This window comes from Ornithodoros turicata, chromosome 1, assembly GCF_037126465.1.
Source record: "Ornithodoros turicata isolate Travis chromosome 1, ASM3712646v1, whole genome shotgun sequence".
Classification (NCBI taxonomy): Eukaryota; Metazoa; Arthropoda; class Arachnida; order Ixodida; family Argasidae; genus Ornithodoros; species Ornithodoros turicata.
Window position 1 is genome coordinate 111,886,066 of NC_088201.1, and position 23,342 is coordinate 111,909,407.

At 47.3% G+C, this 23,342-nt stretch overlaps 1 long non-coding RNA gene across 3 annotated transcripts; it reads right to left on the reverse strand.

Moving 5' to 3' along the window:
• Window positions 1-17,694: 17,694 nt before the first annotated feature.
• LOC135367936 (uncharacterized) lies at window positions 17,695-20,858 on the reverse strand. 3 transcript variants are annotated; one of them, XR_010414590.1, is made up of 6 exons: window positions 20,666-20,858; window positions 19,589-19,703; window positions 19,320-19,482; window positions 19,000-19,258; window positions 18,172-18,310; window positions 17,695-18,119 (listed from the first exon to the last, which is right to left on the reverse strand). It is a non-coding gene; the product is annotated as an uncharacterized LOC135367936 (long non-coding RNA). The 3 variants fall into 3 exon arrangements; XR_010414592.1 differs by having other exon boundaries at window positions 19,320-19,535; XR_010414589.1 differs by having other exon boundaries at window positions 19,320-19,703.
• Window positions 20,859-23,342: the final 2,484 nt, after the last annotated feature.

The following is a 23,342-nucleotide window of genomic DNA, read 5'->3' on the forward strand; positions in this document are numbered from 1 at the left end:
GTGAGCGCCGTCGCATTTTCAAATGCAGTCACAACGGCGACAGGATTCGGTGTCCGTGCGACAAGCATTGCTCGCTTCGTTGAAACCTTCGCACTGCAACCAACGAAAGGAGATGCTCGCCGTGAAATCGCATGCACTCGTGTGAGCGTCGCCCACTTCTTGGAGTAGAGTGTGTGTGTGTTTTTCGAGTTCGAACTTGGTCAACGAACGCAACGATTTGGACCAGACTCTGTACGCACGGTGAATATTTGTGTCAGACTATTGAATCAGTACGTTTCAAATAAATGTGTATTGTGTCAAAAATTTGCCTAGTTATTCTGGAATACGGAATAACGAGCGTCGGGCATGAAAACCAGTAAAAGTAAAAGCCGATGGTAGCCAGCGGTAGCCAGTACCGGGCCGAAAAGCGAGCCAAACTGAGAGACTCCTGATTGGCCGAATGGTAGGCATCATAGTTCATTTTCATTAGTTGCATGTCCAGTGTTGCCTGAATTATCTCAAACTATGGGCTCTATGGGGAGCTGTGGGAGCCTGCCCTCACCGCACCGAGGGAACATCAGGTGCGGTTCTCTGAACGTAGTTAACGTTATTCTGTCGATTGGACGGCACCTTTCCCGTGGACCTCTAGCTGAGTCTTCAAGCACGAACGGTTTCAAGCTTGCCAAATCATGTCGCGAAATTCTTGGTCTTCGCCATCATATGAACGCATATAGGTACACGCATTCACGTCAAAACAAACTAAAAGCGAACAATAAATATATCACATCCTATCATTTCGTGATTTCGGGAAGGCAAGCCTTTCCTACTCTCACGGACAATCATGGCAAGATGTGCCACTCTTCATCGCATACCCCTTTTTTTCTTCCTTGATTGCAACAGTCTGTACTGCGCGAGGAAAATTTTTACAAAGCCCCGAAACGTCAGCATTAAAATAGACCCATGGGCTACATGTTTAGTAAAGTATTCGCAACATGTCCCACGATTTATTAACGATCCATTTAATGGTGACCCCCAGGGTATAGTAACCAACGACCTGTGGTCGCTTGAGTACTGATGGTAGAAATCGACGCAGGCGTGTGTTTTTGGGCGTAGCTGAGCCTAGGCCCGCGATAGGAATTCCTTCACCCAGGCGTGTTCGCCCGGTGCTAAATGACGAGGAGGTTCCTGACCCAAAATCCGCTTTTGGGAAGGTGTACCATACCTACCAACTCCACACTGTTCATGCCCCGTGAAGCCCGAGTCAACACCAACACGATACGTGATGATGGAGATGAGGGTTGTGCACCGCCCCTCCCAGAGTGAGCCAGTCATCTACGATTCAGTACACTTTTATCAGTACCACTTTTTCTATTTTGGTGTAACAGAAAAATTTAAGGGCGCTTAACGAATTACGTGTTCGCAATGCAACAGAAAGTGCGGCTGATTTTCGATAAAGTTTTACTATTTTCTTTCTGGATGCCTTCAACTCAACTCCCATCATTCATTCATTACATGTATTTTTGTTGGGCTTCCCTTTGCGGCCCTCTTCCACTGGCATTGCGCGGCGGAGTGGCCAGCTGTCGGCTACACGCTATGAAAAATGCAACAATTTCGAATTCCATCCGATGAACCGTTTCCGATATGGAGAGGCGGAAGGGTGCGGCGGCGAATGTTGGTTCGAATTTTTTCCCAACTTTGACCTCATAGCAACGCGCTTCTTGTTTTACCACATTCTTCAAATTTGGCTGCTAAAAACAATGGGTTAAAGACAGCACGCGGAAAAAGTCCCGTGACTCCTACTTTAAAGGGGCACTACGAAAAAAATTCCCGAACACAGCATTTCCGGCAAAAAATGTACGATTTCGAACTTTTATTGTTCATGAGCAGGTACACGCATTCCCTTGAGAGCAGATTCATTAGAACCGCTAACGCATTCTCTATCGAATGGTATAGATATCATTTATATAGCTCCTGTGGTAGAGCGAGCAGACGGCTGTAAGTAGAAGCAACTCGCCAAATTGCTCCCCCCATTCCCCCTCTAAAACGACACTTTATACATTGAATTTCCCGCTCCCTCTCCCCCACTACGCGCTCGGACAAAGAAACCGTCCCCCCTCAAACCGAGCGTCTGGATCCGCCCCTGACACAGGCTGATAGGTGGTGACTGATAGTCTGGTACACGCCGAGCAGGCGTAACCGAAAATGTCTTCCTAAACTCAAAAATTTATGTCCTAATAGCAGTTCATATGAGTTGCTATACGGCGCCATATGGAGATTTTTAGCCTGGAACGCGCCGGGGGTGTCTCGTGGGCCATTGTTAGTACATGTCTAAATAACATCTGAAACTGTAGGTGTCTAGTAGACTTCGACATTGAGATGTCTACTAAACGTATAACCCCGTTGAGGTCTAGTAGACGTCTACTTTTAGACCTAGCCCTAAAGTCTCAACTTATCCCTGGGTTAGACGTCTATGATCCCACCTTTGGCTACATGGGATTGTATGCCTAAATCTTATATAAACTGTATATAGGAAAAAAAAGCCCCTCATGTCTGCCGTAGATGAGTACCTGCAAGAACGCACATAAAACAGTAGATAGCACCAACAAATCACTTTATTCACCACTCACGAGTACCTACCTTTCAAAGCATATCCACTTATCATCAACACACCTGAGCGTTGAATTCATGGGGGCACAAAATTGGTAGTGATCGAACGGTGAACAACAACGAAAACGTGCACACCTAGGTCGCCGTTTCCGGTCCAACTTGTCTTTCTTCCGCAATAGCACTTGTAAACCTTGTCATGACAAGCAAGAGCCTCCACCACATTGAACACGATGCTTGCGTCTGTCTTGCGGGAGGCCGCGGTGTCATATACGCTCAACCAGCAAGAAATATCGTTCCAGAAAACACGATGGCAGGATACCCATGTAGAGTAGTGTAGAGACATATGACATACCGTTTGCACAAAGCATGCAGTCGCTAACGGTTTCATCTGGCGTTCTATCTCCCTGCCGTTGTCCAGATCGCCTGCAAATAGAGTGAAACAGACAATGAGAATACATGGCGCAATAGAACATATTACTTCACAGTTCTATTAATTACACACCTGAAACGGCAAAAATCTTGAAGGCGAAGAGAGATTTGGCTTGAGATCCGCGTCTTCACTTTGACATTTCAAACGAGACTGACTGGTCTGCTGGCGGTTAAAAGGAACGCTTCTACTTACGGACAGTTGCAATGTCAGACGGGTTGTTAGAACGACAGTATGAAGTGGCTCGGCGGACAATATTTGACGACGGTAGAATCGTTCGTACTATCTCTTGAGCTTATGGCTTTTCCAGGATGCTTCGGGAAATGCTGAACGATTTTGAAATCTCTGTCAACGTACGGCGCGTGAAAGGATGGTCAATGACATGGCACGTTTAAAAATGATATCAACTTAGTAAAGTTTCTTCCGTTGTTGCTGGAAGATGGTCCGTTGATGTAGCTCACAGATCGGAGATATTCCCAAGAGACGTCCGACAGGCGGTATTCTCGAACAATAACTGGGCTTTATTTACATAGTCATTTACATAACTATATACAAGACAATATTACAGCGACTGAAGTCACGGGGCTTTCGCCTCGTCTTCATCCAATCCTTGCGGCTTCCACACACGAATTTTCGTGTGTCCTCCGCTTAAAAGTGTGACATTTGAGACACAACCCCCGCCAGCAAACACCAATCCCAGAAGCCCGGTTCAAACGTCTCCAACTCATGGTTGGCCTAGTTTGAATTTGGAACGAACCAGGCACCTCCTAATTGTCCGCCCACTACTCGGTATTTATGGGTAACGGACCAATCTGTCAATCCGTGCACCATGCAACTTTGGACAGTGCATCTTCCTTGGCCCACTCTACTGATTTATTGCCAGCAAGCATCTGGTCGCGAAGACCCCCTGAGGTGTCAAGTGTCCCCCGTCCAACGCGCCTTCCCCGAATCTCTGTTGGGTGGCTATTCCACTGAGGTGGAAATGTACAATATTTGCAAGGTTTCAAAAATGTACAACTCTTACATCTCCCCCCTTAAGTTACTTGTGGGGCACAATTGCGACACAAGGAACAATGTCAATAAGAGTTGTGTAGCCTAGTCATTTGGAATACGATAACAACAGGCTGCAAACACATATAGCACTTAAGAGAGCCACAAAATTAACCCAATACATGTCCAGTAGTTGTGGGTCACAACACACATATTTACAGGTTAGTTGTCATTACAGTGTCATACAAAAACCTACTGCAAGACACAATACAGGAACTGCCCCCACAATGAGGTGAGAGTCAGTGGCTCTCGAGGTCCTTCCACCCCAAACACCATTATGTCTGATGCGACCTAGCTTCACTCGAACTGCAGACGCGATAGAGCGTCGGCGTTAGTGTGCGCACTGCCCTTCCTGTGGATTATCCTCACATTGTACCTCTGTAAGGCTAGTGCCCAACGCGCCAGCTTGGATCCCTGGGGTGTCGCGCATGTGAGGTAAGCAAGAGGGTTGTGGTCGGATACCACAGTTACCTGAGCCCCGAACACCCAATGATCAAATTTATTTAGAGCCCAGATAACCGCGAACGCCTCGCGCTCGATCGCCGCCCAGCGAGTCTGCGCTCCCGAGAATCTGTGGCTCGCGAATGTTATTGGTACCTCTTTGCCGACGTCATTGATTTGGGCCAAGCACGCACCAGCCGCGTGTGCTGAGGCATCTGTGAAAATCCGGTATGGTTTTTCGGGGTCCAGCGTCGCAAGTGCCACCGCATCGGCCAGCCTAGACTTTAGAGTCTGAAACGACGCCTCCGCCTCCTTGTGCCATGAAATTTTGTTGGGGACCTTCTTCCCGGTCAACCTTGTCAAAGGTTGCGCAATCTCCGCAAATCCCTTTACATACTCGCGGTAATAACCACAAAGTCCCAACACGCTTCTTAGTTCTTTCTTTGTGGTCGGTCTCTTGAGCTTTGAGATGGTCTCTACCTTTTCTGGATCAGGAGAATGGGCTCCTGAGCCCACGATGTGGCCCAGATAGCGGATAGAGCCGTGCGCCACTTGACACTTTGCCACGTTCACGGTTAACCTCGCGTCCTCTAATGCGGCGAGAATTAATCTCAAGTGTTTCAAATGCTCGTCCCAGTCTTTAGAATACACCGCGATATCATCAAGATAGGCGCAAGCGTATTCCTGATGATCGACTAGCACTGCATTTATAATGCGCTGGAATGTGGCCGCAGCGTTTTTGAGCCCAAATGGCATTACCCGCCAAGTGAACTGCCCAAAATGAGTCACAAACGCTGCCTTTTCCTGGCTCTCCGGGTCCAACGGGATCTGCCAATATCCCCTTCGAAGATCTAATAGGGTGATGAAGCGCGCCCTTCCTACTCGGTACAGTAACTCTTGTTGTATCGACATGGGGTAGGGGTCGTCAACTGTGCCCGCATTGAGTGACCTGTAATCAATGCAAATTCTTACCCCGCCGTCTTTTTTGTTCACGCACACGATAGGGTGGGCATACTCGCAGACGATCGGGTATACGAGCCCTTGCTCTAGAACTTCATTTATCTGCTTTTCCACCTCCTTTCTTAAAAGCAGCGGCGTCCGATAAGGATGCGCCCGTTTCGGGACGTGCCCTTCCCGCAGTTTTATATTGTGCGCCCCCACGTCAGCTATTCTAGGAACGTCTTCACAAACTGTCGCGAACTCGCCAAACAGTTGTCGCACTTGACCCTGCTGCTCTATGCTCAAATGGGAGATTGCCTCCTGTGGCAAAACAGACTGCCCAACTTGTGCCGTCGGCGCTGGCTCCACGTTCCCAAAGTCTTCTTCCCCCTGGAAGATTACACCGACGTGGTTCACGCGCGCTTTGTACGCCCGAAGGTTGTTTGCGTGAACCGTGCGCGTTTTGCCGTCATCCATAAGCACTTCATAAGAGTGCTGACGCCGTTGTCCTATGACTTGATATGGACCCAGCCATTTCTGTTGGTGTTTAGCCGACCTGCGCGTGTCAAAAACTATCACCTGGTCCCCTGGCTTAAACCCTTTTTGCTTCGCCCGGCGGTTGTAGTTTTCAGCGCACACTGCCTGGCGCTCTCCCGCGATTAACTCTGCGGTTTCTGCGGCTGCGCGGAATTTTTCCCTCAGTTGCTCTAAATACTTTACAGGGGCCTCTCTTAGTTGACGCGGGACGCTGATCTCTCCTTCCCAAGTATTTTTGAGGATAGCCAACGGCCCTGTCGGTTTTCGCCCGTAGAGCAGCTGAAATGGTAATACCCCCGTGGTATCATGGGGCACCTCCCGGTACGCCCAGAGCAGAAAGGGAACAAATTTGTCCCAATTTCTGGGATCGTCCCGGGTTACATGGAACAACATTCTGCGAAATATGCGGTTCCATCGTTCGACTGCCCCATTACTCTCATGGTGCTCCGCGGTGGAGAAACGGGGCGAACACCCTATCCGTGAGAGAAATTCTTTGGTAAGCTGCGAGGTAAAGTTCGTACCCTGATCGCAGCAAAGGGTTTCGGGAACACCTGTCCGCGAAAATATTTCTAGTAGGGCTTCGCACGTTTTCTTTGCCGTCAGTGACGTTAACGGGACTACCTCCGGCCACCTGGTATGCAGGTCTGTGACGCATAGCGCGTATTTGTGTCCGCGTACTGACGGCACATCGAATGGGCCCACCACGTCTATGTTCACAGCCTGAAAGGGGTAGTCGGGTCGCGTAAGCGGCGCGATTGGCACTCTGTCTGCCACGCTTTTATCAGCATTCACCTGACACCTATGACAAGATTGGCAGTATCGGCGTACTTCACTCTCGATACCTGGCCAGTAGAAGCTCGCCTTGATGCGGTTCAAGGTTTTACGCAGGCTGAGGTGTCCTCCCCACGGCGTGTCGTGCGCAAGCTGCAGTACCTGAAGTCTGTTGTCCTCTGGCAATACTAATTGCCTTACTTTCTGGCCTGCTACCGTATCGCTGTGATATAAAACGCCGTCGTCGATGGACATCCCGTGGGTACCTGCCCTGGCTTTCTCCCACGCGCCCGCCAAACTCTCGTCTTCGCGCTGAGCTGTCCTAAATCTGCTCCTCTCGCTTTGGAAATGCGCCGCTTCTTCGCTGCTCCTAATCGCATTCACTGCGGCTATGGTGGTGTCGTCTTCACGATCGACCCTCTCTTCGAACAAGCTGATGAGACTCTCGTTCTCTTCGTCGGCTTCGTTGCCGTTGCTCAGCGGTTCTACCTCTACTTCTGGACGCTCGACTGTTAGGTTCCCTAAATTTTGCAAAGCGTTCCACGCTTCTAGCGACAGTAGGCAATCTATGCCTCCAGCTAACTTGTCGGTGAAAGCACACTCTATCGGAACATTTCGGTTCACTTGTATGTGGTCACCTTCTGTGCCCACGTGCCTTAAGGGCAGAATACCTAACTTGGCCTCTACCTCGTGTCCAAAAGCTGACTCTAATCGCAGTGGACTCCGGGAGTCGCTCTCATGTTCGGGGAAAAGGTCCGCTCGCACGACAGTTACATCGGCACCGCTGTCAATCAACGCGCGGAATTTCTGTGTACCGCACTGCAGCTCAACCTCGCGACTCGAAATTGCGAAACTTTCCTGGTCTCCCGTCGCCACAGGACTGACCTTCGCTACGATTGCTTTGTCACGTAACCCCACTTCGGCCATGTGGTTGTCGGTCTCGTTACTGCCGATTACTGCCACGCGATTCACCCTCCTGCCACTAGCCTCCCCGTTGTCTAGCACCTTAGGCGTCGTTTTGTCTGCGCCCGGCAAACTCTTCTTTGGGCAATTCCGGGCATAGTGTTTACCGCCACAACTAAAGCAGGAAAACCCCTGTCTTCCCTCCTGACGATCCTTCCCGTTTTCCCTGTGGGGAGATCCCTTATCTTCCACTCTCGCTTTCACTTTGTACATTTCTTTTCGCCGCTCGGGGCCTCCCTTGTCCCTCTGGCCTTGAACGGCGCTTCCCCTGCCTTTCGCGTCTTCATATTTCTCTACGGCCTTTACTAGGTCACTTTCCGAGGCTTTAACCTCACACAGTTGCAGTGTTACGAACTGACCCGCTTCTTCGGTGAGGGAATCAACAAAGCGGTCGGCGATAAGGAGCGTGATTAGATCGTTATAGCTTGTTGCTTCTCTTGCTTTCGCGTACGCACCTACGTAGCTCCGAAGCCTAGCCCAATAGTTAGACCATGTTTCTTCTTTGGTTTTGACTGCTTCCGTGAAGCGCTTTCTATACTCCCCTGGCGATAATCGCAGAGCTGCCAACACGGCTTCTTTTACTGTCTCGTAGTCGTTGAGCTCGTCTGTGCTCAGTTTGGAATAAAGATGCCCTACTCTGTTGGCTATGAGCGGCAGAATAAGGTGACTTTGCACGTCGTCTGGCACTTGGTACGACTTGAAGACGCCCTCTACCCCTTCAAACCACATTGGCACTTCTCTATCGGCTGGTAGGGGGAGCAAAACGCTCTTTAACCTTTTGGCGTAGTAGTTCAGATTCTCTTCGCGCGTCCTCGTGGACAGCGTTTCGCTACAAGACGAGCGGTCATCTCTGGCTCTTTCCAGTTCTATCCTACGAGACCGTTCTCGCTCCAACTCGATTTGGAGCTGCAAAATTGTTATGCTCTCACTGTTAGCTGAGCCGGAAACACTTTCGTTTCCTGATTCCGCCATTTCTGCTTCGAATTTTGCCTTTTCTTGCCTAGCTTTACTTCGCGTTAGCATCAACTATACGCAACAACCCTGGGACTCCGCACCAAGCGTTTCACACCTCAACGCTTCCTACCGCAACCCGCGACCAAGTGACAAATGTACTGTGAAAGCTAAAAGCCTGCCACAAGAACACAGAGGTACACAAAAGCTAGAATCCTACAAGATCTAAGCTATCTACACGCGGGCCTCAGGAGCGACTGATCACCCACCTACCTCGTGGAATCGTTCGTTGCTCCTCCGTCGAGTGTGTTCTCCATTGACCGGTGACTCCCTAGCTGGTCAGTCCCGTCACTGCACTGCCCTTGTCCGTCGCAAGTCCAAGTTGCGCTGGCCTGCTGGCTGTCCCCTCTTGCGCTGATCGACGCACAGCCTGTCCTCGTTGACCGGTTGCACCTTCTTGTCGATGACGATGACTGGAGCTGTCCCTTCAGTTTCCTGGTCACTCCGATGGTCTGCCGCTGTCTTGCGCTGATATGCCCTCGTTGTTCCGACTCGAAATATCGTCCGTCCGTCCGGATGGTTCAACTCTCCGTAGGTGAGCAGACTGTCGTGCTGCGCCAGTAAAGTTTCTTCCGTTGTTGCTGGAAGATGGTCCGTTGATGTAGCTCACAGATCGGAGATATTCCCAAGAGACGTCCGACAGGCGGTATTCTCGAACAATAACTGGGCTTTATTTACATAGTCATTTACATAACTATATACAAGACAATATTACAGCGACTGAAGTCACGGGGCTTTCGCCTCGTCTTCATCCAATCCTTGCGGCTTCCACACACGAATTTTCGTGTGTCCTCCGCTTAAAAGTGTGACATTTGAGACACAACCCCCGCCAGCAAACACCAATCCCAGAAGCCCGGTTCAAACGTCTCCAACTCATGGTTGGCCTAGTTTGAATTTGGAACGAACCAGGCACCTCCTAATTCTCCGCCCACTACTCGGTATTTATGGGTAACGGACCAAGCTGTCAATCCGTGCAGCATGCAACTTTGGACAGTGCATCTTCCTTGGCCCACTCTACTGATTTATTGCCAGCGAGCATCTAGTCGCGAAGACCCCCTGAGGTGTCAAGTGTCCCCCGTCCAACGCGCCTTCCCCGAATCTCTGTTGGGTGGCTATTCCACTGAGGTGGAAATGTACAATATTTGCAAGGTTTCAAAAATGTACAACTCTTACAAACTTCCTTGTCCAAAATTCCTTTCTTCTGTTTTGCATGCTACATTATGATCCGGTTCAGAATGTCATTGAAATGCTGCTGCTGAATATAGACTAAATACGGACTAGTTACAAAACGGACAGAAATTTCCGTATGAAAGCTGTATACTGTGTGCTTGATACAGATGTGTGAATTGATAAGGGCTGGTTACAAAGTGTTTAGGAATTCCTGTTTAGAAATTGTATAGAGTGCGCTCAATAAGTCCTGTATCGAGCTTTAATCAAGTTTCTATCTGCTAAATTGGAAGTGAATAGGCTCGATAGGTCCTGGTTAAGACCTGGATACAAGCTAGAAAATCAGTTTCATAAGGGTAGAGGCGAGGGAGTAAGAGGAAGGAAGGAGGAGCAACACATCGCCAGAACCTGATATTACCTCTCACACGTGGTACACTGATTAGCACAGCACACGTAAACCGGTTCGAATCGATTAATATCGGTTCAAATCGTTATTTTGGTTGCACTGAACCCGAACCGAACCGATGACCTTGAACCGGAACTTGAACCGAACCCCAAAAAATTAACGGTTCCGAGCCCTGGTTTACTTCGCCGTCCAATTTTGGTTATGCGACGTTTAAGCTCATGGAGGAAGGAAACGCAGGAGCGGCCATTTCTAATGGATCAGTGACGTGTATTGAAAGGGAGTCTGGCCCGTAGGAGGAGCCTAAAAAGAGGCTCGACCTGTCAATCAAACTTGGGCGCCTTTCATTGGTTGCCGTTTTCCATGGGGACCACTTTGACACTAAAATTTGTCCAAGATGGAGGATGGTGCTTGAAACGGCGAAGCGGTGATTTCGTGACAAAAAAAATTAACAGACTACTCTAATTTCATGCTGCGAGTATATATCACCATGTACGCATTTGCAAAAGTAGCTTCAACTTTCGCTCTTCCATCATTATTTACGCGAAAATGAGATGTTTCGTCGCTACAGGTAGGCCTAGTTAAGACCGCCGTCCCAAGAAAATAGCAAGAAAGACGCCACTGATGCGTACGACTTTGCATTATGTCACAGGGCGACAAGCTTGTTTTGTGGATTTTTGTTGTTTAGCAGTTTTTGGGTGAGTTAATTTGGAAGAACCCACTCTGGTTCACTGGGCCATGACATCTTCGGGATGCTCTGATTTATGGCGTCCAGATGCTTGGTCAGACACGTGGAGGAACAGTCCCCGTTGAGAAACCCGACACTTCGACGCGACTGTGTTTGCGCCCTCCGGGTTGTTCTTGGTACCCCGCGGCGCGACCAGTGCTGCTGCTTCGGGTTGTTCGGACCGTGTACATTAACCAGATGCCGCGTGTTGTAGTCTAGAATTCTGTATTGTTGTTTTGTTTTATTGAAGCCAGGGACTTGGGAGTCGTCTTCACACTGATGCATTGACAGAAGAAAATTATTGTTTTTGCGTAAAATGGCAGCTGTGTTTCGGGACAGAGGCATGGTGACCTTTTCTCAGAAAAAGGGGGGACGCTCCGTGAAGTGACATTTGGAAACCCCGTTTCCCGAGGCAATATAAGGGGTAACTGAGGGAAAGTGGGGCAGTCGTCGCAAGGTGGTCAGCTAAGAGTCCTACCAAGAGAGTGGTGGGGAAGTTAGAGAAATGGCGGCAATGTACTGCAGGTGGTCGATTACACAAGTTAGAAATGTGTTTGAAGGCTGACTGAGTTCGGCAGGTGTTGTGACGTGTGTGAGTGAAGCGAGGACTCAAGGGACCCACCGAGAACCACCGTCGGAAGTAGGCAGCGATATTGACCCCCTCCAAGACATCGCAGAACTGAGATAAGTGTGACTGTTTGGTTGGATGTGTTAGTGGCTCTGTGTAATCTCAGTTTTTGCAACATAATTGGCGTGAGTAAATATGTTGTTGATTGTAGCTCTGTGTACGTGTGCAATCGTTCAGCCACTGACTGCAACCGCGCTTGACCCGCTGAGTCCGAATCATAATTAGTCACGGAGTTCCAGACATTACTCGGTATCGTCACCCGAACTCGTGACACATTATATCATTGAATTTTTGTTTATACATACGTCATTGCGTATTTTTGATTCAATATACTTACGTTACGTGATTTAAAAGTTGAGACCGGCAGCCGTGTGCTATAGTTTGCTACGAAGAAGCGGCTCTGCCGCTCTCCTGCCGTACTGTTATTCGTTACCACTTCACCACGCATTGCCACGTATTCTTTACCACTTCACCACGTATTGTCACGTATTCTTTACCACTTCAGCAACAAACACACAAACGTCGCAACGTCGTCACACAAGAGTCGCTGGCCACGCATTATGTTTCTTGTTCTGCGTGCTTGTCCAGCAGACCGTGTCTGGTCTTGTAATAGAAACTGTGTAAACCCCCGAACACACAGAAATAAATCAGCTCGCACGCGTTCATCACACTTAAGATATATGAACTGTAAGACAACCACAACTTGCGTCGTCTGCTTCGGGAACTGGCATGCGTTTGGGGTCACGTGAGCGGTCACGTGGCAGACAGACAGTGGACAGCACTTTATGTGGTGTATCTCAAAATGACCATCTGTGATCTGAAAGTCCACCAACTACTTGGCAGTTCCATTTCCAGTCAAAGATGTTAGACACCAGGAACAGATCACGTACTGATGCAGAATATTCTTGAATTCGAGTGTAGCTCTTGACGACTTTGGATAGATCATAGCAAAAGGCGATCTCCACATGATGTGCTCGCACCATTGATGGAGCAAAATGTAATCGCAGCGCGCGCTACGGACCTAACTATTCCACCTTCGCCATCAGCTGCAAACCAGTGAAACCACCAGTGATCGACAAAAGAGTGACAGTGACGACGATATCTCCGCCCTCACCTAACGTCACAGAAAGATGTCACAGGCGATTCAGGCTAACCCGTATTGCGGAATGATCATGATCCTTGTCTTGTTTTTCCTTGTTGCTTGCAAGAAGCTTTGCGCATTATCTCTACATATCAGAGCTCATCGTACCGGTTTGGGGGGGGGGGGCATGTTTATTCACACAAAAGGAGGTATCAGCCAGGCAAGTGCCGGCTTGCTACTCCTTAAAAAAAATACTGGTGCGGGAGAAGCCGCGATGGCAACGATGTGCTGCGGCCGGTGAGGCTTGCCGCCTGTGCTTCAGAGGGTGGTCATCATTTCGGTGGCCTTGAGGTACTCGAAGAGTGCCTTGGTAACATCTCGTTGCCCAGGGCGCGGGACAGGCCCGAGGAGTGTAGCGAACGAGAGGGGGTGGTGGCCCAAGGCCTGGAGGCGTCGGGCGAAGGCGGCACGGGGCGCCGAGAACGTCGAGCACGTTAGCAGGAGGTGGACTACGTCAGCGATGGCGCCGCAGGCATCGCAGTACCGGTTTGGGCAAGGGCCGTGTGCAGCAGGATGAAAGGAGTGATACGCGAGCGACTGCCAACACGAGAAAGAAGAAAACAAAGAAAAAAGAAGGAAAAACAAACAAACAAAGGTCCTGAAACATACCGCGATAAAGGTTTGCCCGAATCGTAAGACGTCTTTTTGTGACGTTAAGTGAGGGCGGAGGTATCGACGTCATTTTCGCTTTTTGCCGATCAATTGCGATTCGCAGCAGATGGCGGAGAAGGGAAATAGTTACATCCGCGCTGCGATTACTTTAGTGCTTCATCAGTGGTTCGAGTGCATCATGTGGAGATCAGAGTTTAATATCGCAACTGCAATGTGCTCCCTAAAGTCAATAATTAAAAAGATGATTAAAACACATATGTTAATTAGTCCCATAAATGAGAAAAAATACGATTTCCTAGTACCAGCCCCGTTGAGTAATCCAATGAGAAAAGTAAAAGAGTCCTAAGTCAACTTCCCTTTTTATTAAAGTTGTTCCAACTGAAAAGAAATGCGCTTTATAGTTCCACCTTGCTCTTGTCGTGACGTTGCACACCTAAAGAGTGTCGCTAGACTTGCTCACTGCCGACAGCTGTTCGTGGCCCTGCGATCCTCAAGCATGTAGCCCCTGTCATCTGAAACTTCTACAGTTGTGTTAGGATGAACCGAATAGCTCCTACGCCTCATTACGTGTTATGTGCATAATAATATCTACTTTCTCCTAACCGAATAGGTTCCTTTAAAGATTGTATATGAGTGGCACGCTTTCCGTTGTTCTGCAGTATTTATTATTTAGTTATTTATTTTGCAGTATCTGTAATCATCGTGGGCCATTTCACGCCAAGTGATCCAGAGGTGCCGCTCGACCCACCCTAGATGACATCCATATACTACTGCACTGCACGAAATATAAGGACGAGAGAAAGATCCTCGAAAAGCGTCTCTCCACACTGGACAGCCGGCCACTTACCATTGCGAAGATTCTGGGTGCATGGTCTATAGACGACAATTGCCGCAAGGCGGCAGGCTACCTGCTACAATTCCTCAAGACCGCAAGCTAGTGGGACCTGTGACACGTGCTTCCACGCGTCGCCATTTCCCTGTGTCTGTTTTTTATGTTTGTGAGTGTGTGTGATCTTTTTTTTGGGGGGGGGGGGTGAACTTTTTCTCTTTTCTTTTTTCTGAAGAGTAGCAAGCGAAATATTGGCTGACCTCTCTCAACACTTAAAAACAACAACAACAACAACAACCCTAGAATTCGATGTGAATTTTTTGGTGGTTCCTTGTGACTCGAAAAGCAACAAAACATTGGTCTTTGATCACAAAATTGAACATGATGGGATGCAGAGCCCCTCAAAGATGCAGTGCTTGGCGAGAACCTATGTCGCTTTGAGCAGACATTACATATATATATGGCCCACGCTAGGCTCGGATCATGTTAGGAAGAGTCTTATTTGAGCCTGTGAAAGTTTACGAATACTTTTTTAAATTCGATGCACCGTTTTCCTAGCAACGCGTAGCAAAAAAAATCTCAAAGGTATTTTTTATTAAACTGAAATAATGATTTTTAATTGACGGTAACTTCACAAACGTGTATACGAATTGCAGCGAATGAACAACTGAGCGGGTAACTCACAAAACACTAGATGGAAAGAAAATACTAAGCAGTCGCATTATTGAACAGCAAATAACAATTGCTTACACGTGTTTCCCTCCTTCGAGACACGATGGATGTGCAGTGCGCGCTCATCAATCCGCCCATCTTGTTCACCAATGAAACTTTTAGCCATCTCGCGGTGTTGGTAAGTGAAAGATAATAAAAGACATGGGGGGGGGGAGATAGGGATTTATGGTACCATATGGTTGCTTTTGTCGGTAGTGGCATCCGCCAGTCGAGTCGTTGATATGAGTAGAGTAATCACCACATGAGCACACAGGAAGCACAATGTACTGAAAATCGAGTGCAATAGGGGCAGACGGTATGTGCCGTATCATTGTTCTTTAGTTCCATGGCTCTGTTCAAGGACTTCCACCTACCGGTCCACCCCCATTGCACTCGACTTTCTGTACATTTTGCTGCCTGGGGCCGTCATGAAGTATTATCTGCACCCCGGTACAAGCGGAGAATGTTTCCACTCAGTAAGTTACTGCTTGTGTGTCATTCTTTCACCCTTTTTTTCTTTTTTGCATGCTTGTGTTAATTTGTGTTAATTCATTCCTGTATTAGAAGCAGATTAGCATCCTTTTAGCTATGCACTCTCCTTTTGCACGTAAGAATTTCACTTGGTAGCTGTGATATACGATTGTTTTGTTTTCTCTCTCTCTCTCTTTGGGGCGCAAACAATGCAAATGTACGTATAAGAGGAAATTTTTTCCGTCATGGGTGCTATCACTTTTGAAATCGAATAAGCTATTTCCAAGCATTTCTGTTGCGTACATAGCTATGCTACTGTGTCATTCAGGCCGGGTCTTCATCGTCGTCTTTCATGCGGGGGATAGTTCTTTCAGAGATACATGGAGAGGCGTACGAGGACTGGTGACACTTATACTGCTTACTATGTGGAAACACTTTAGTGCATAGGCGTGATCCCTAAAAGTAATTTCAGGGGGAGCTGTGACACTTTTCATTTTGTTCCTCGAAACCTGTTCACTGCCACGAAACAACAGTCACAAGGGGTCAAGCTAACAGTTTTTCGTGAGTTGAACTGCGAAGGTCAAGATCTAAGCCAAGGAACTAGACGAAAAGCCTCACATCTCCCTGAAATCATTTTTAGGACTAGGCTTACACACTAAAGTGTCGCATGACAAGCAGTATAAGTGTGTCTGGCCTCGTACGCTTGTCCATATTTCTTTAAAATAACCATCCCCATATGCAAGATATGACTATGAAAGAAACGTTAGACCTGAATTGAATAACACAATATCCTAGCTTTGTACACAACAGATATGCCCAGAAATAGCATCGAGCGGCACCTCTGGATCACTTGACGTGGAATGGCCCTCGTGTAGATTTACTTTCATTGAAATGTTGCAGACGTTTAATGTGTCAATAAATTTGCACATGTGCATTTCTTCTTCTTCTTGGTTTTCATTTTCGATAGATAAACAACAACCGACCAACTAATTTGACCTGCTGTAACACATGTGACCGACTGAAAGCTATTATGGTGAACTGTATGGTGTGAACCGAAGGTGACCACCAGATGGCACAGTCACGGAATTTGCACTTAACGTGTGTCGCTATGTGTCGTGTGCCTTGTGTCTCGTCGATACAAAAGTATTTCACCGTTTATCTCCTACAAAGCTACAAAGTTCATCGTATTGTTGTTGCATTCTTGAATCTCGAAGATTATGTGCGAACTGCGCACAAGTGGCTCACAACTCTTGTTTATGACATAATTCTACTGATTCTAAGAATCATTAGCTTAATATAGCCAGTTGTTGATTCTATAAACTGCATTCATCTACCTAGCAGGAAAAGAAAGACCAGACAACGCCAAACAACGACGTTGGTTGCCAGACCTGTGAGACGCTACCCAAGGTAAATATTTACCTTGCGCTACCGCCATATCTAGATAAAGCGCTATCCCTTGTACTGGGTAGGGATTAGGAATTATGCCGGCCGGCACGCATGCGCGCGCGCTCCTAGCGGCAACGAGCTCTTCTTCGTTTCGGTTTCACTCTCGTTTCTTTGCGCGTGTTTATTTAAAAGCTCTCTATAAAGGGAGCGCGTTCCGCGGTCGCGTCACCATTGTGACCAATACGTAAAAATGTTCAGTTACTACTCTTTGCAAACTTGTTGCCGCATCCACGCTTCTTGGGAAGAAGTTCTGAAAGGACTGTTTCAACAAAGAGAGTCCCCGGAACGAGCTCGTCATCACTGCTTTTCGCTACGTCATAGATATGGTGCTGTTTGGCAATATAGGAGAGATCTCTACGGGGCCGCGGCAGGAGATGCGTTGGATCCAGGGGCGGGTTTAAGGGGGGAGGGGCGGGGGGCGACCGCCCCCCACCCGATACGGTCGTGTTCCCTATGTAATAACCCTATCTCCTGGACGATGCTGCGCCGCAAAGCGCGAAATATTTCCTTAAGACCGCCCCCCTCCCCCCATGACAGACCCTTAAATCCGCCCCTGGTTGGATCTATGCCCGTTACAAGAACGTCTGTCTCCATAACCGTTGTGGATGTACACTTGGGAGTGATGTGCGATTTTTTTAAGTCAGCGAACGATGAACTGAGCTACATGACCGCAGGCGTCGTGGATCTCCTCGCTCGTTCTATTGCTTATAGTAAGCATGCAGTGCGGTGTCAAAAACATTTGCAATCGGTCTACATTGTGAATTTTGTCACTGGTTTCCTGAGATACCGCTTCGTTATCGAAATGGAACGCATTAAACATTCTGAATAACTTCGACGAGTCTCTGTTTTACTGACTTACAGAAATATCTTTATTGAATGTAAACATACAGACGTCCGATCTCACATTACGAAGAGGAGCCGCAGTCTCCAGTTTTGCAACGACTTTGGAACGCTGGCTGCCAGGGCGCGCGCACGAAGGCCTTGTCACTTGGGGTCTCTTCCGTGTTTCACGCGACGCTGCAAAACAAAAGCTTTGTGTCAGAAGTTCAGACACGTAACGGGAGAGAGTGGAATTTGCTCTCGCATTCGTGTCCGACGTAATGGAAGGATCGCACGGGCATACCAGTCACTCCAAACAAAATCAAAACGCAGTATTCACTTTTCCTTGCGCTTAAGGAACCCTTGACCTAGTTGTTGGGAGAGGTTGCTCGTTGGGAAGAGCTCCTGTGTATTTAATGGCATGCGGTGGCTATCGTTTCCTGAAAAACAATACCAGATGTAGAACAAACACAGCAGAAGCATTCGACTTACATTCTTCGGCCTCGTCGTCATTTGAAGTCCCTATACGGGCTTTCATCAACCTTCGTAGCAGGGACGTTGTCAGCTTTACTCCTGAATCTTTCGCGTGTTTTTTCCTTGCAATGTCGCATGGGACAACGATGCGAACCACCTGGACAAAAAACGAAAGAATGTGTTAATTTAGCCCCAATTTGTACTAATTCTCCCCCTAGGAACTCCTTGATTTTGCATGTCCAACATGAACTCTAATGAAATTCGTGTTCCCCCCCTTCCCCCGTTTTGAAATAATCTGACGAGAAACGAAAGAAGGAGTTTAATTTTGAATATGTTCAGATTAAAATGATCCCCTAATGTTCCTTAATTAATCTAATCAGAATTCATGTTTGCCATGGACTCGCTCCCCTCCCCAGTTTTTGAATAGCGCATGTGATGCTCCCTTTAATTTTGTATACCGCGGAGATCGATCCTAATAGACGAGTTCAGAAAATCCCAGTGCTCTTTGCGCACGCATTGCATCATGGGTGCTTGCTGAGCCGGGGAACGAAGAATAATCCTTCACATTTCGCTTTCGCTGACCTTGATACGTCGTGCACAATGGGCCGGTAAGAGAGAAATCGGAACAGTTTGGAGGTCACCCGTTTTTTTTCGTATTAGTAAACTCCCACAGTTCAAAGCGTCGCTAAGCACTCTGGGATTTCCTGAATTCGTCTATTGGACTTCTGTTAGGCATAAAGTACCCCTACCCCCAATTTGGAATAATTCTTCGCGGGATGGAATCTAAGAAATAGAGAAAAAACGAGAGGCATTACTCAATCGACTGAGGCTCAGAAATGTACATACCGTCTGTGAAAACATAGAAAGCCTGAAGGTGGTGCTGCTGGTGACAACGTTGTCGTCCTCGCCTTTAGCTCCAGATTCTCCACGCTCGCTTTGATACGGAGGATTTGCGGTTTCCTAGTCCTCTATTCTATGGGAAGAGAGGGCTCACCGCCGGAGACAACATGCGTTTATTGCCTCACACGATCCCATGAGGTGTGAATTTTCGTGGTTTTCCTCATCTTCGTGATCGTGGTCTTGTGTCAGGACCCACGGATCCAGTCTAGAAATAAAGTTTAGGAATGAACATCCAGTGAAAAAGGGGGAACGAAAAAAACACTAACGGTGTTTGGCTAGCCAGCCAGCATTCTGCGAGCTCGCTCACCCGCAGCGCTGGCACTATTCCACTGCGGCACCAGGGAGTAGAGGAGGTGCTCCACTGCGCCGAAGCTTAAAGGGGCAGTGCGTTCTAATGGAAAATTCTGGTCCTCTAAGCTTCAGGACACTCTGAAAAAGAGCTCCCCCTTTAGTTCCCGCTGCATGGCGATTTCTCGCCACTTCTGAGACGTAAGAAGCCATGAGGACTTCTATTGTCGCGGTCTCAATTTCTTACTCGTGTTCGAGTGAAAACGTTTCCAGGATCGTCTCCATGTCCATACGGGAGACGTCGTCCTCCGAACCGGGAATGAGTTGAAACAACAGTTGTACGACGTGCGTCACGGTGAATCCTGCGGAAAGACGCGAGGTATTGGAAAGGTACTCTTAAAGAGAGAAAGAGAGAAGTCTACCAAGAACATGCTTAGGCCTGCAACGGAAAGTTATTGAGCAACGTAATGCATTTTTGCAAGAATTTGCATTAAAAGCTTTTGCTATAAATTGTGCATAAATGCATACAGCAAGTGCATTTTTTCTGCGTAAACTAAACGCGGATCGCTATTGGCTGCTTGGAAAGTGACACACAAAATCTCTTAAGTGAGCAGCGAAAATAACTGCTATTCGAACAACACTCAGAATTTCTGCCCGAAGACCAACTGGGCAGCGAGCTTTGCGACTCTTCTACTCGCCTATAAGTCCAACTCACAGACTCGATACCTTTCTGAATATATCCTGTAGGTACTGGAATAGAGATTCATCGCAAAGATAATCATGTGCTGCTCCGCGTCGCATTTTTTATAAGGAACGGCAAAAAGTCTCCCTCTCGTCGTGTTAAACACTACGTAGGGAATAATAACAACAACGTCAGAGCATTTTTTTCTTCATTTCGCCATTTCCCAGAGCTCTATACATTGTACGCTCGAACCGCGACCTCACGCATGCGTCATACTCTGAAATTTCTCCAGCAAAACAAAGCTTGCGTGGCAAACGCGTACACTCACAAAGAGCGACAAAACAAACACACGCATTCACTTATACGATGGAATTCGCGCTACAGGCGTGAGCGATTCCATAAGAACAAAGCGCACCGCTTGGAGAAAGCCTATGTCAATGCAGCGCAACAGGACCCGCGTCACAAGCTCATAAAATGGCTGCGAATCCTCGCAAATTAACGTCTCCAAAACATGGGCTTGCCCTGATTCGCAAGACAGTTCTATTGAAACGCGATAACCCTCATTTTTGAAACCAATATTTCATGCAACCGTACATCACTTGATCACCCGAGTCACACGAAAGGCATACACAAAGAACTTACTTGTCAAGTGGGGTCACAGCTTCACAAGCACAACACTCATTGACATTTTTTACATGTACACAAATCGAGCGAAAACCTAAAAGTATCATCACTGACGGAGAAATCCATATAATTTCTCCAAGTCAATAATTATCCGCGCGTGAAAACACGGCCGTACATGCCATATATATGAACGCGCCCGTGAAACAAGAGAGCTTCGCTCCGGATGTAATAGGATATCGTCAGCCGACGTCACCAACCACAAAAAAACAAATACAGGAACTCAGGAATGCATGTCGGCTATACATCCGAGAAAAAACGGCGTCGTGCTTTTGAGCAGCTATTATAATACAAAAGGCGATTCATTTCTTTGTAGTTTTATTCGCTTGCACCCAAATATTTTACAGTAATACTCTAGTGGAACAGTAAAAGGAGAGCAGCATTCAGTACACACTGTAGATCTTATGTTTTTTTTAACCAAACCAAAGCAGTATACATATATTCATAAGCATGCTACCCTTCACTAAATAGGCGAGTCACTAATGACTCAAATAAAATAAAATAAACAAATGTTATCCCAACATCATTGACTGCAAGCTTCAGTACACAACAGAGCAGTGCGCTTTGAGCATGGAGGTAAGAAACTAAGATGGCCCTAAGCCCCTCTCCCAATGCAAGCGGGCGTGCTGTGACCCGCGCATGGCATTGTGGTTAGTTGCCCACACACGTGACCCATAAACGTCACGGCAAGACGTCATAAAACATGGCGTCCTCCATGTCCGCGGCGTATCTTACCTGAATACAGAGACGAGCTGCGGCCGAATAACTTGTTTACGCTTTCATAACATCTTTGGAGTTAGAATTTATCACATCCGTTGAAACACAAGATAGATCATCTCAGTGTGGAAACAATGGATCACTAAATCGCTAGAAGACGTACGTACGTCATCGTGATATTATATACCTGGCTTCTCTTCTGTTTTGCTCAACTTTTGCTGTGATTTATCACGCGGCAAATGTTGAAACACCCCATAACCTTCAAAGTATTGTGCGAATGGACTCCTTGAAGGTAAGAGGTTTGCTGAAGATGAGGTTTACTAAACTTCCAAGCCTCCGCGCACACCGCCATAACGCCGGAACGTGTGGGGATCAAGTGACTGGGCAACTAGATGGGCGTGGTATTGCCAGGAGCGACCGCTAGAGGGGTCCCACGGCCCTCTGATCTTATAGCCCTCTCCTTAGTTTCTTACCTCCATGCCTGGGCGCAAACTCACCTCGCTACGGCTCTGGTTCCTGTTTGAATTTATGCGCGCTATACAGGTGCGCGTGTGATGCAGTGCTGTTACGGACAGGATTTGCCTTCCAGTTTCCCTAACGATGCCCACACCAGCTTACAGATACTGATATTTTTTGTGCAAAAAAAGCAATCTTATCGGCCTTGAGCAGTGTCGCATTCACAGTTTTGTTTGCCGTACTTGGCAAGTATTTGGTGCAGGATTACTCTGACCAATCTGGTTGCTCATGGGCACCATAAAATTTGAATTGAATTGAAAGATAAAGAGCGGTGCCTCATAGAATGGGTGCAACGTGTAACAATGCATTTGAGGATCGTGATCATTAGCAGCCAGTACAGAGTTATTCGATACAGCTCAGCTTTCCAACGTTAATAGTAGGTATCAACAGTTTTCATCTTTTGTTCATTTAAACAAGTACCAAATTGACTGCAATTATGTGAGACGCAAGCTTGATCGCCCCCTTTAGCACTACAGTGATAGTCCTCGAGGAGGTGCATATTTCATATCTGTACAAGGCTGACATCCGTGATCATACGTAATGTTATCTTGTGTGTGTATAGTAGTTTCGTTCATGATAAAGCAGGAACTTGTATCTATTCGTATTTGTTTGTTTCGTTAATATTATTATTGTTGTATTGTACAGCGTGACGTATAAGTCCACGAGCTATTCTACATTGGAAACCATAGAGCAGCGCAACACCTTTATTCCTATAGCTGGAGATATGTGACTGATGTGACACCAGTTTTCTTCAGGTGTGAGACGTAATCTGTATCCTCTGATAACGGCAAAGCACCATATAGGAAGATCGATAGCAGAATAAACGAAACCAGGCTAGCACGCAACAAAATTGGGAATGTCGAGCAGGATGGTGCCTTGAACCGTGATACCATCAAAATGTAATAACCGCGTGTAATAAAACAGCATTAAACACTTTTTAAGCACCTAGTCGTCCAAAAATTGTTTATTTATATAAAAGATTTTTCAGAAAAACGATAATACAGATCACGTAACTTGTAAGGTATAACCTTGCTGGACGCCGTTAGGAAAGTACTGTGGTTGTTCCTCAGAAACTCTGGACATCTTGACAGTGATGCGTCCATCTCCTTCTGCGTTTTTCGTCCCCGTGGCAAGACTGGATTCCGCTCGCACTGCCTTCCGTTCTTCCTTCTTTGAGGCCCGGTATGTTTCTAGGGAACTTGGCTCCAATAACAAAAGCGTAGTTCTTTCGATTTTTTGGCTTAAGATGGCTACCATAGCAGCGCATAGCCGGCACAGTACAGGAGATCCATACTCTACTTGGTGTTCATGTCGGAACGGAAACACAAGCCACCGACTCCGAACGTCGCTGATACAAGTGAACGGCATTGAGATTCGACTGTAGGAAAAACGAGTCAGAAAGACA